The following is a 14,329-nucleotide window of genomic DNA, read 5'->3' as shown; positions in this document are numbered from 1 at the left end:
TAGGATCAATTTTATTTCTCCCAACAAAACCTGTACAGCTAGCACCTGAGATCTCTGAAATGCCTCCCCATGCTAATGATATATGCCAAGTACCTTAAGCCCCCAACTAATGATCTTTGCCCATGCTGGCTGTTTCTGCTCTCAGTTCTCCAAACTTTATAAGCTTTGAGTCACCCTATGTAAAATTGGTTGCCTTCTCACATGTGCGTTCTGATGTGGTCATTCACCACATGCACTCATAGGGCTTCCGACCCCCGACTTGATGTCCCTGCTCCCACTGCCCTTGTGTATTGAACCCTCCTATGATGCATGAGAGTATGGATATCCACATTCCTCTTCCCATTAAAAAATGCCAATTCTATCTCCTTGGGGGATTAGGAGGATGTCAGAGGATATTAAAACACTGGACACAAGAAATTCCTGACCCTGACTCTCTGAATTTATGTTCAGGCCATATTTCCAAGTCAGGAATTTTAATGAAAGCCAAAAAAGTCTATTACCAGGAGTTTGTGATTCAGCACTTTGAAAGAATTTGGACTCTGTGTCTGGGATTTACTTTTATTCTATGGAAGGAGTTTTGAAAGATACTCTCTGCTTCACCTCAGCTAACATGACTTTTAGGTGACTTAGATGACTCCCATTCTAAATAGTAATGTATCTTTCAGGGTGTGCAACTCAGTGTGTCCTCTCAGTGAGCTCACGAGACTTCAAATCATGCCTTTTGTTTGCACTGTATAGTCTCAGAGAATGTTGTAACTAAGATTTTTATGCTCCTATTAATAATGAGCTAATGATTATAGCTGATTCATATGCTTATTGTGTAATAAGAGGTGATGGAAATGAAACACTTTGCGCAGGGTCTGACACATAGATACTCAGTACATCTGACTTGGTATGATCCCCTTTTCCTAAAATTCCCAAGACAAAATCACATTCAAGGCAGTTTTTGAATTTCTGAAGAGTCTCTTTCCTGAAAATTATTTTTGTCTTGTCCTTCAATAATCTGAATGGCAAGAAAAATTCTTACCACAAATTTAAAGTACCTCATGAATAGTAAAGCGACATCATTAAACTGTCAGGAAGTAAGAATGAGAGAATGGAGGAGAATGACAAGCAGCAGGAGAAGTAGGAAGAGGATCAGGAAAGAGAGGAGCAGGTTGGAGACGATGAGAAGCAACTCATTGGTAATCATGTGTCATGGATTATGGATGGGATGTTCTTCTGTATTTGCAGAATCAATAGCTTGTATGCAACTCACAGACTGCATGCTTTCATTCTTTTTAATTAATTTTTTATTTTTAATGTTCTTTTTTACAGTCTGGGCAATATCCCCTTCCCCAGCCATCCTCTGACTGTTTCACATCCAACTCTTCTCCCCCTAGTCTCCGAGAGGATACCCACTTCATCCCACTAGGCCTCCCACCTCCATGGGGCCTCAAGGTTCTTGAGAATTAGGTGCATCTTCTGCTACTGAGTCCAGACCCTGCAATCCTCTGCTGTTTATGTGTTGGGGGCCTCATATCAGCTAATGTATGCTGTCTGGTTGGTGGCTCAATGTTTGAGAGATCCCAGAGGTCCAGATTAGCTTTCATTATTTATAATGCAAGAAATATTTTTTTCCTGTCCTGTGTCAGTCCCTAACCTGTTCAGATGCAGCCAAGCTAAGAAATCCTGCTGGGTGTAATAAACTGAAAGGACATCCCAGGGTCTAGTAGCATTGTCCTCCTGAGTAGTTATGATATTACATGAAACATTGTTGAGGGTCCTTAATAAAATAAGTCAGTTGTAGAGTTTGAGGGGACAATAGAAATTGTCATTTCTTTCTGTTCATCTTCATTCTTGTATCTCTTAATCTTTGGGTGGTTTATTTCATAGACATCTTGGCTTTAAACATGCAGTCTTTTGTTTGAAGATTTAAAACATGATGCATTGAAAGACAAGGTATTCCTGGGTTTGTTTACAAATCAGTCAAAGGGATTAGGATGAACCCATTTAATGTCTCTGAGTCTTGGTTTCCCCAATGAATACTAAGACACTCATTTTTATATTATTGCATTGACATTGAGGTTTTAGATATGCAAAAGTCATAGTAAAATAAGAGACTAATCAACAATGCCTTTGCTGATACAGCTTGGATTATCCCACTCCTTAAAATAAAGAAAAAGAATGTCTGTATATGAACTCAACTGCCCAAGCACACAAACATACTGCTCAAAGGGTGGCAGACTCGGTATTTGGGAGTTATAATGGTTGTAAAGGCAAAAAGATCAAATGGAACATTTTATTTTTTTATTTGTTTTTATTGGATGTCTTTTTATTTACATTTCAAATGTTATTCCCTTTCCCCATTCTCCATCCATGACCCCCCTCCCCTTTCTTCTATAAAGGTGTTTCTCCTCCCTCACCATGCCCCTTTCCTGCCTCCCTGCCCTCACATTCCCCTACACTGGGGGGTGGTAGTGGTGGTGTCCAGCCTTGACAGGACCAAGGGCTTCTCCTGTAATTGGTGCCCAACAAGGCCATCCTCTGCTGGAGCCATAGGTCTGCACACATGGAACATTTTAAAACAAAGATAGTCTTTGTGGAAGTTTAAACCCAGAAAAGTTCTGAGGCACTAAATTAAATTTTTAAATTTTTGCTGAACTTTAATGGACTCAGTATTTAATTGTATTTTCTATCAGGTTTAGCAGAAGCAGTACATATTCATCCTGTCTATCGTGGTATGCCACTCCATGATTCTCATGTTACATGTGTTTTTCTGGTATAGAAATATCAGACTATGGCATGTTAATATTGGGCATAGTCTCTCTCTAGTAAACATGTGGGAGTTAATTATATGGTAAAGAGACATAATATGTTTCTCTCTACTATTTCAGTTTATTTTAAAAATTCCCCAAAAAGGACCTTTGGGATTCCAATTGCAGTTGAATAGATAATGTCACAGAGTAGATTTCCTTCTAAAGAAAGAAGTTGAAGGAAAGATTATCAGGACTGCAGTGTACAAACTTGGCATCTTAAATTCTCCATGAATTGGACATTTATTTTTTCATTTATAAGTTTGAGTAGGCCAATGAAAACCAATGGGTGTGAATAGGAGAGTCTCTTTTTCAGTAAGGCATGGTAGCACACTTCTGAAGTTTTAGATATGGAGGCCTTCTGTAGGAAGATTGGTATTAATAGTCACCCTGGGCTACAGAATGAAACCCTGTCTTATCAGCAAAGAAAAACCTAAACGACAAACAAGCACTGAGACCGTTGTTGAGCCACCATCTCAAGTGCCTCTTTCTCCTTTAGCTATTATGAGAAATTTATCTTTGTTAGGAGATGTAATAAGTCATCAGGTGCAGCACAGCATGAGCCCAGGCAATGCCTTGTAACACACAGATCCCTGTGCAATTTTGAACATAATTCCAGGTGGACATTTGGGGAGCTCCTGACACTATGTATAAAAACAATTTAATCTGCCTATGCGTGATGAAGTGTGCAGAAACATAGTCCACCACAGGATCCTATATTGTGTACAGATGGGGAGGGGTGCAGATAGAATGAGAGGGAAAGAAGGAGAGAAAAAGAGGGAGAGAGAGTGGTGATACATTGATGTTTTTCGATCAACTAAGATCATCAACTATAATTATCACATAGAACAAATCCATGCTTCCTCATATCAGGGGACCAGGAGTCAAAGTTGGAATTGGTAAAATAGAGATATATTCATTGTGAAAAGATACATTAAGTTCTAGGTAAGCGCCCTAACAGTCCTGGAGCTGATCTTATAGGACTGCAAAGGGACCCAAGGTGACATCAGAGCTTGAGGTTATAAAGGACAAGACAGATACAGCCTGGGGTTTGCAATCTGAGTCCCAAATTAGGATACTCTGGATATGTGTGGATATCATTCCAAATGATAGACCAAGGCAGATGGTCAAGATTCCAAGCTAAGATTAAATATATGGCAGGAATCGAGGAAGCAAATGCCAGTTATACTTACTGCTTGAAATATGTAGGGGTGGTTGAGTGAGGGTTAAGTTTGTGTCTGTGTGAAGAAGCCACTGGCTTGATTCCAGAAGTGTATGTTTCTGAGGTGTGGATTTACCCTTAGTAGGGGAATGGTGAAGTATTTCTAATAATAAGAAAAATGCTCCTGGGAATATGAAACAATTGGAAACAGCTAAATCTCATATGTAGATGTGTTAACATGTATTCATACAGTCATATATATTATCACTGCCAGTAAACATTACTCTTTCAACTCTCGTTACTCTCTTTCATGACTGTTCTATTCTATACCCACATGTGATTGTGCTAAACAAACAAATTTAATTGTCTTCACTAAATCCTAAATTCTACCATTGATTTGAATTTTTCTAAACCATCAGAAAGACAAGACCTACCTTTGGACACTCACCAAAATAGAGTTAGTCCTGTTTGCTGTGTTTCCAGTGGTGAGCCAAGCTAGTGGAATAGACTTGTGTCTGTCAGAAATCCAACAGTAGAGACGTAGAATGAGCTATTCAACCATGTTAGTAATACTTTGAACTATAATGCTCATTGTTTAACCATACCACTTTATGTAATTCTAAATTTAGAGAAAGCTATTTAACCTGTAAAAAATACTATAAGCAGCCAGTAGAGATTGAAGACATCAGGAAAATAATGTATTTATTTACTGCACAGGGAGGGTATTTATCATTCATAATCATAATATGTCAGTGGCAACCACACTGGTTATCCCAGTAGGGATGCCTTTTTATCCCACAAGGAACCTTTCAAATAACAGCATAGTCAACTTTACTTACTATTTCCCCGACTTTTCTCCTAGAATCTGGTTCTCAATTGCTGTCAGGGTAAAATCAATGTTCAGGACTAGCTCTTAGATCTACACAGAACAAAAAGGAACAGGAAGAATTCTTCAGATTTGCGGAGTATATTTGATTCATCAGAAGAGATCAACCTGGATACTTTTGATCATAATTGCTTGTGTATTTGATATGTTTCAGAAGAATGCAACTATAGAATGCTTCCTTTTTGACTGATTGGGCACATACTAATCATCTCATTCCTCTGCCATCCTCTCCTACCTCTGACAACCTGAAGGCTTTTCTCTTTACAGTAGGAGAAGAGATATGGATTGCAGCTGGTTTGTAGTTTAAAGAGACAATAACTCAAGTGTGACGGTAACTCTGCTGATAGTTCACCAGTCAGTTATACCTGTCACTTACTGAGGCAACCTCAGACAGAAGTTTGCTTTAATTGGCCCCATCCAAGAAACAAAATCTCCTAACACCCTGTGCCTTTGATCTTGCTTGGGCTTACCTTGAGTTGACATTTCAGTCTGAGAGAAATAAAATAGACAAAGAGCTTCATAAAGATTATAAATACCAGAATAAAAAATGCAATTTTGCTATAACATAGGGGAAGATGATATGATTAAAATTGTGGGTCAAAATGTATAATCACTTTTACTTTTATATAAATGATATGGATTTTTGGATAGAGAAAGTGGACATGCGACTAAAGTTAGTAACTCTTGGAAATAGCTCTTATTTATTTCATTTTCACTTTCTCTGCTTGTTATGAAAAAGTATTGGCCATCAAAGGAGCTCCCATAAATGAGTTTCCATGTAGGAATACAGTCCTTCAGCACAGAGGTGGTGGGGTTCCCATACAGGAATGTATTCATTTAACACAAGGAAGCCGTTTATTTTTTTGCTGATGGCTCTCATGTTGTACTATGTAACATTTTTTTCCCAGTTCCTTTCCAAGCATTGCTTATCTTGACAGAAATATTTTTATTCTTGCTGATTTTATTTTGCTTTTTCATTAAGATTTTTATTTACTTTAGATCCACAGCATAGCTTCCCCTGCCTCTTCTCTCCCCAGTGCCTCTTTCTCTCCCCCTTCCCCATTTATCACCCCTGCCCCCTTTCTCCTCAGAAAATGGGAGGCTCTCATGGATATTAACCAGCCTTGGCATATCAAGTTGCAAATAAGAGTAGATGTATCTTCTATTAATCCTGGACATGGCCGTCCACTAAGGGGAAAGGAGTACAAAGGTGGGAAATGTAGCCCATGCTACCGATTTAGGAGTTCCACATGAAGACCCAGCTATACAACTGTTACATGTGTGCAGACGGCCTAGGTCCATCCCATGCATGCTGTCTGGTAGACGGTTTAATCTCTATGAATCTGTATCAGCCTGGGTTAGTTGATTCTGTAGGGTTTCTTGTGATGCCCTTGACCTCTCTAGTTCTTAAAATCCTTCTTCCTCTTTTTGCATAAGCTTTCCAAACTACTTCATGTTTGGCTGTGAGTCTTGCAGTTGCTGAGTGAAGATGGTCTGATAAAAATTATCCCCGTTGAAGGAATCAGAGAAAAGAACTGGAAGAGTTTGAAGAGGCTCGAGACCCCATATGTACAACAATGCCAAGCAACCAGAGCTTCCAGGGACTAAGCCACTACCTAAACACTATACATGGACTGACCCTGGACTCTGACCTCATAGGTAGCAATGAATATCCTAGTAGGAGCACCAGTGGAAGGGGAAGCCCTGGGTCCTGCTAAGACTGAACCCCCAGTGAACTAGATTGTTGGGGGGAGGGCGGCAAGCGGGGGAGGATGGGGAGGGGAACATCCATAAAGAAGGGGAGGGGGGAAGGGGATGTTGGCGCGGAAACCGGGAAAGGGAATAACACTCGAAATGTATATAAGAAATACTCAAGTTAATAAAAAAACAAAAAACAACAAAAAAACCACCTACATAAAAATATATGTAGAAATTTTACCAATAAGAAAAAAAGTTATGATAGGCTCCTGTGTGCACGTATAGAAGAATAACGTTAATAGGGTCAGGGGTGGGTACACTCTCATGGCATGGGTCTCAAGCTAGGCCAGTTATTGGTTCATCATTCTTGGAAAATTTGTTCTAGCTTTTACCCATATGCATCTGATAGCAGGACAACTTTGAGTTTATAGCTGGATAAGTGTCCCAATCCCTTCTTTGGAAGTCTTACCTGGTTACAGGAAGTAATAACTTTCTTTGATGTTGAGGTGCATTCCTTCTATATGATAGAATGATAGATCCTGTTTTTATACCTATTCTGATAGTCTGTGTCTTTTTATTGGGGAACTGAGCCCATTGATGTTGAGAGATACTAAAAAAATCAATGATTGTTAGTTTCTATCATTTTGATGGTGGTGATCGTGGTGGTGGTGGTGGTGGTGGTGGTGGTGTGTGTGTGTGTGTGTGTGTGTGTGTGTGTGTGTGTGTGTGTGTGTGTGTTTGTGAGTGTGTCCTGTCCTTTTGTTTTGCTGGTGTGGTGAAATTACTTATTTTCTGTGGTTTCTTGGGGGTAGTTATCCTTTGGTTGAAGTTTTCCTTGTAGTATCTTCAATAGCACTCGATTGGTAAAGAATTATTCTTTAAATTTGATTTTGTCACGAAATATCTTGAGTTGATAGAGAGTTTTGTTCATTGGACTGGCTTCTGTTGTCTCTTGGAGACGACAATACATCTGCACACACTGCTCTGTCTTGAACAGTTTCTGTTGTCTCTGTTGAAAAGTTGGGTGTAATTCAAATAAATCTACATTTGTATGTTACTTGGCCTTTCCCCTTTGCAGCTTTTAAGCCCGTTTTGTTGTTGTCTTGTACATTTAGTGTTTTGATTGTTATGCAGTGGTAGGATTGTTTTCTTGTTTTGGTGTTCTTATGTTTTTGTGAAATATAGGCATCTCTTTCTTCGGGTTATGAAACTTTCTGTGATTTTGTTTAAAATATATTCTATGACTTTGAGCTGGGAATTTTCTACTTTTTCCAATCTTATTATTCTTAGGTTTGGTATTTTCACATTGTTTCAAATTTTCTGGATGTTTTGGGTCAGAAATGTTTTTAGTTTTAATATTTTCTTTGACCAAGGTATCATTTTCTTCTATCGTATCTTCTACAACTTAGAGCCTGTCTTCCATTTCTTGTAGTCTCTTGGTGATGCTTACATGTGTAGTTCCTGTTCTCTTGCCTAGCTTTTCCATCTCTAATATCTTTTCAGTTTATGTTTTCTTCATTGTTTCTATTTACATTGTCAGGCCTTAAACACTTTCATTCATTTCCTTTAACAGTTTGATTGTGTTTTCCTGTATTTTTCAATATTTATTTGTTTCATCTTTAAAGGTCTCTACTTGTAGTCTCCTGTATTTATTTAAAATTTTCTCTTTAAAGTCCTCCATCGTCTTAATAATACTAGACCTAAGGTCATTTTCTTGTGCCTCAGCTGTATTAAAATACCCAGAGCTTGCTATACTAGGATATCTGGACTCTGGAATTGACATATTACCCTGGCTCATGCTGGCCTTTAGCCATCTAGATTTTGAGGTAATTATAGGCTGAGATGCTGATTTCTGAGTGTACCTTTTGTTGGTGTAACCTTTTGTATATTGTGTGAAGGTTGCCTCTGCATGTTCAATTTTCAATTGCCAAACAGGAAAAGAACTGAGCACTGGTAGGCTCTTGGCATTGTTATACCTATGGCCCATCAGCAGCCTCATGTTTTATAAACATTCACCTTCCTCACTTGCTGATTGGATTAATAAAAAGATCTGATGACCAATGGCTGGGCCGGAAGTGGAAGACGCAACTTTCCTGTAGATAGAGGGTAGAGAGTCTCTGGGAAAAGAAAGAGACAGGCATTATTTGCTAGCCAGAAATGGAGGGGAACAGATATACCAGGGCTGAGAGAAAGGGAAGCAACTAGTCACAGGTTAGGGCATGAGCTAGAATAGTTGGGCTAATTTAGAAGTGCTACCTGAGAATCTGCCCAGCTCTGCACCTAAGATTTAATAAACATTAATAAGTCTTTATATTATTATTTAACCGTTGGTGGATATGAAGAGACTCTACTATAATCTTTGCAGGATGGGTGTTTTTAGGATCTCCCACACACGATTTCTCTTTTACCTCTGTCTTCTGGCCTGAATGGCTTGGGGTTCTGGTGACTAGGACATCTTCAGGTCCAGTTGAGGATCTTACCTTGGAATTTTTATTGATTAGATCACCTATGGGGTTTCAAATGCTAGCCTTGCCTCTGGTTCTCTAGTACCAGCTTTGTGTGACATCCCTGGTGCCAGAGTGGCTTCCAGAAAAGCAAGCAGAGCTGTGGGCTGAAAAATGCAACCTAGGAATGGGGTACAGTTTTGAGGTTGTTGGGTATGTTTTATGGGTAGTGTGGGCAACAGAGGGTTGAGGGTATAGTGTCTAACCTGGTTGTCCCTGGTGTTTAAAGGTGTTTGGCAGGGTTGTGAGCCAGAAAATGGAGCACCGGTGACAGAGTACAATTTTCTGCAGTTGGGTATGGTTTAAGGAGACTTGTCAGGCTAGGGCTTGGGTGGGGTCTTACCTGATTGGGGCTGAAGCCTGGTGTCAACAGGCGTCTAGGAATGGAGGTAGAGTTGTACCTGGGGAAATGGAGCACAGGAGACTAGGTGGAGTTACTGCCTTTGGGTGTGCTTTAATAGAACTTCTTTAGTTTTATTTTTAATGAGGATTTGTCCAGTTTTTGTTATTGTTTGCTGATTTGCTTTAGTACATGTGTATTTATGTGTATACATGCTAGTAGGGTGGGAGATTCATGTGTGAGCATTCCAGAGATCAACTTTAAGCTTTATTCGTCAACTACCACCTACCACCTGTTGACCTTTTATTTTGAGGCAGAATTTCTTACTTGGCCTGGACTTCTCTAATTCTACTTGCTTCCCAGTGACATTATCTTCCTGTCAGCCTATTTGTTTTTCTAGCCAGGGGACTACAACCACATGCTACCAAAACAAACATGTTTTTAGTGTAGGTTCTGGTTATCTAAAGCAAGTCTTCATGCGTACATAGCCAGCAGGCAACGGGCTGAACTATCTTAGCCTTTGCACAGTTTTAAAAAGTAATCAACAGCGTTAAAAAATAAACTAAATTATACAATATTATAATCCATGTCTGTGGTGGTTTGTATATGTTTCACCCAGGGAGTGGCACTATTAAGAGATGTGGCCTTGTTAGAGGAAGTGTGTCACTGTGGGTGTGGACTTTGAAATGCAGCTCTTAGCCACATGGAGGTCATTCTGCTCCTTGGCTTCCTTTGGATGAAAATATAGGACTGAGCACTTCTTGTGCCATGCCTGCCTGGTGGCTGCTATGTTCCTGCCTTGATGAAACTGAACTCAACCTCTGAACCTGTAAGCTGGACCCAATTTAATGTTGTCCATTATAAGATTTGCCATGGTCATGATATCTGTTTACAGCAATAAAACCCAAACTAAGTCAATGACCTAAAGTAGTTGGCTCCCAGGGGCCATGTTATGATCCTTTATTTTGCAACCCTTGATAGGACGTACACAAGACCAACTCCTCATTGTGTCATGTGCATGTTTTCCTGGATGGTAGACATAATTATTAAAGAGACTCACAGTACAAATATAGTAAGCATTGATGTATACTAATTTATATAGGTGAATTAAAATTGCTTTGATAGAATGTGTAGATCATAGAACCACTTCAGTCAGTAAAGAGGCATTTATCTTTATTTTCTTCTTTTTCTTTATTCTTATCACATAGAATACATTTTGACTGTAGTTCTTCTCCTCCTCCCAGTCTACCACTCCCTCCTCCCTCTTTCCTCTAGATCCACCTTCCCTTACAAAGAGAAGTCTTCCTAGAGATATTCACCAGATATGGCATAACAAGATGCAATAAGACTAGGCACAAATAGACAAGGGGATTCTTTTAAAGCCAGAATGTTCTATATTCTCACATTTTCATCTATAAATAACAATATATTTGGAACTTGACTATATTTTCTCCATGAGAAATATCATCAACCTATTTCTGTAGTAAATGAGAAATGAGCTCAAGACTAAAGTTGCAGCCTCATGAGTTCATCCTGATCCCATATTTATGGATGAGAGTTTCTTTTAACTGCTTTTAGGCCATCAAATTTCCTCTAATGCCTGTCTGCTTTATGATTGTTCTTACAACTCCTTTCTCTAATTTCCTTCTGGGAATTTTTATCTTTCTACTAATCTTTCCAAAGTTTTCCTCAAATCAAGTTTAAGTCTCATGTTGTTGAAACTCCTTTAAATCTCTATATAACTTACTTTAATTTCTAGTCTTATATAACCATTTTATTCAATTATTACATAATATTCTGAAGTGTTTCTTATGACAATACATTTCTTTTCCTGTGTACCAAAAGAAGAAATCTATAAGTACTGACATGTAAGGGATGTTTAATGAACAATCATTTGTGATAAACTTGATAAACGAGTGTCTATCATATTTTAGAATGGTGGTAATTTTGCAAAAATTTCTGCTAGATCCTAAAAATGCAATCTTGGCCAGACAGCATAATGCTTCTGAATTCTGATTCTGTCTTCTACAAAAATGAAATAAGAATAAGACCTAATTCAGAGAACTGTCGCAGTGAATACAATGAGATGCTCAGGGTCAGTCCTGATTACTTGAGTAGACTTAGCACACTGAGAAGTCTCCAGTATTTATCACAAACACAAAAGGGCGGGTGGCTCCACACTGGGACCTTCTCCACTGTGCAAGTACAGCTCGAAATGATGACAAAGAGCCTCCAGAGGCATCTGTGGCCGAACTGGCTTAGTGATTAATTCAGAAGCCCATAAGTGATTCTGGGTCATCTTGGGAGAATTTTAATATGCAATTATAGCCATTTATTCTGTTTTCTCATTTTATATCCCTTTAGGGTTTCAGAGTCCCCTGAGAAAAGTTTACATTACACAAATTTTCAGTCTGATAGTGCATAAAAAGAGCAGAGTAAAACACCTTTAACCGTTTCCATTGCTTCCTGTACTGGAGGTTCACAGAACACGCACACTTATTGCATAGTTCACTTACTGCATAGCTACAGTTTGATTTGCAAGAACAGCATCGCCAAACTCTAACCTATGATTCAGCCACAAACAGCCTTTCATTTTTTTCTTTTAAATTAAATCCTACCTTCAAAAAAATCCCAATTCACTTAAATAAGGGGAGGGGAAAAACTCGTTCTGTAGAGATTTTAAAAATAAATATATTTAGCTTTGAGGAGCATACAAAATTCCTTGATAACTTTGAATGGAGTATCTATAATCCTGATCGCTTTATATTTTCCTCCCTAATTGCTGTTGTGTTTCTTCCCAGAGACCTACTCGCTCATACTCATATACCTCTACTTTTGCCTGCTATCTCCCCTTTGCTCTACTAACCTGTGTGTCAGAATGCTAAGAATATTTTATAGCCTCCTGTATAGAGCAGTTTCTTCTAGTCCTGTGCATATATTGATCCAAGTTGGTGCCTTGTGTGTGTATGCTGCCAGTACACAAAATAGTAATATCCTTGTCATGATGATGACTGACACAGGGGAAGTTAGAAACCACTTCTAAGGTTATGGAAGCTATTCTTGGTGTTAGGGATGTTTGCTTATCTTACAGGGCTAGAGAACTAGAGGTCAAAGAATCTCTATTGATAAATAATGATGGAGAATTATTTTGTAGCTCAGGAAAATGTAGATAATGTCCAAATACCATTCCGTTGACCCATCAATCATTGATCTTTCATTATTTAAAGTAAGAGATTGAATAATATTTTTATCCTTAATTTGTTAAAATGTAAACTGAAGTTAGTGTTGTTATGTATCTTAGTATTGTTATGATAAAACACCATGACCTAAGAAGGTTGGAAAGGAACAGTTTATTTGGCCTATACTTCCATATCACTCTTCGTCTTTGAAGGCAGTCAGGAAAAGAACTCATAGCAGGACAAGGACCTAGAGACAGGACCTAATGCAAAGGTCATGGATGGATACTGCTTACTGGTTTGCAATTTATGACTTGCTCAATCTACTTTCTTATAGGAGCCACAATGATATCTCTCTCTCTCTCTCTCTCTCTCTCTCTCTCTCTCTCTCTCTCTCACACACACACACACACACACACACAAATTACCAATGAAGAAAATGGTCCATGGGCTTACTTTGGGCTCTGTCCTATGGAGAAATGAATATATATATATATATATATATATATATATATATAGCTTGTGTCATGTTGACATAATACTAGGCAGGACACTGTTATATCTACGGTATGACACACATGAAGCACTCAGGAAAACAACTCTCATTTGGCAGTAATTTAAATAAATGCCAACTATAGGTAGTATTCTCCCTGAAGCACTTTAAGCCATCAAGCATTCTGGCTACAGTCCTAAGGTTTGCATACTGGAGATTGTCAAGGTTCATTCTGTGAATACTGATGTTTCCAAATAGCTTAGCAGTAAGGGGTAGGACTCTTCTCTCCTACCAGAGATACTTGCTTATTTATGTGCACTGTGTCTCTATTCACAATGTCTAGTAAACAGAAATCAGCCAAGTTGTAATGAAAAAGTGGTATGTATGTATGTATACACACACACACACACACACACACACACACACATATATATATATATATATATATATATATAGATATATATAGAGAGAGAGAGAGAGAGAGAGAGAGAGACTTTATCCAACTATAAGAAAATGAAATTATGAAGTTTGCAGATAAATGGACAGAACTAGAAAATTATATTGAATGAAGTAATCCAGGAACAAGAAAATATTAGCATTTTATACATATCCTAGGTGTAAGAATTTATTTCATGTGTTCAATTTGTAGTACCAAACAGAAAATAGGAAACTAGAAAGGACCCTTTGTGAGAGGACTGCTTTAATTGTTTCAGTAAGAAGTGGGTGGAGAAGACTCAAGAAGGTGGAGGAAATGGTCACATAAAAATTACTATTTTCATAATGAATAATTAACTCTAACTTGTAGCAGTATACCCATTTAAATTACTCAAATTGATCATGGTGGTGCATTCCTTGCTACCTGCCCCAATGTTTTAGGTTTCAGAATGAAGGACACATATACACAGGCCTATATATTTTTATATGTCTTAACAGCTCAATGGCTGGATTACTTCCTAACCTCCACCTGGCTAATCCACTTCCCTCTGCTATTCTAGAATCATTACTTACTAAAATCTATTTTCCATATCTGCTGCCCTGGACCCAGTCAGGCAGCCCATTTGGGTTGCTATGTGACAACTGTGTTCTTTGCCTCACAGCTTCCCCCTGTCCCCCAATAGCAAAGGTGAGATGATTTTATTTTTGTTGGTTACAAGAATATCGGGAACCAAAAACAATATAGGTCCTATTAGTTCACTTGCCTTTCTCCTCTTAGTCCATCAGAGGAGGAGATTGTGTTGTGGAAGATACCTCAAACCATGGGTGCATGAAATAGAA

Source organism: Rattus rattus, chromosome 2 (genome assembly GCF_011064425.1).
Source record: "Rattus rattus isolate New Zealand chromosome 2, Rrattus_CSIRO_v1, whole genome shotgun sequence".
Classification (NCBI taxonomy): domain Eukaryota; kingdom Metazoa; phylum Chordata; class Mammalia; order Rodentia; family Muridae; genus Rattus; species Rattus rattus.
This window is presented reverse-complemented; position numbering follows the sequence as displayed.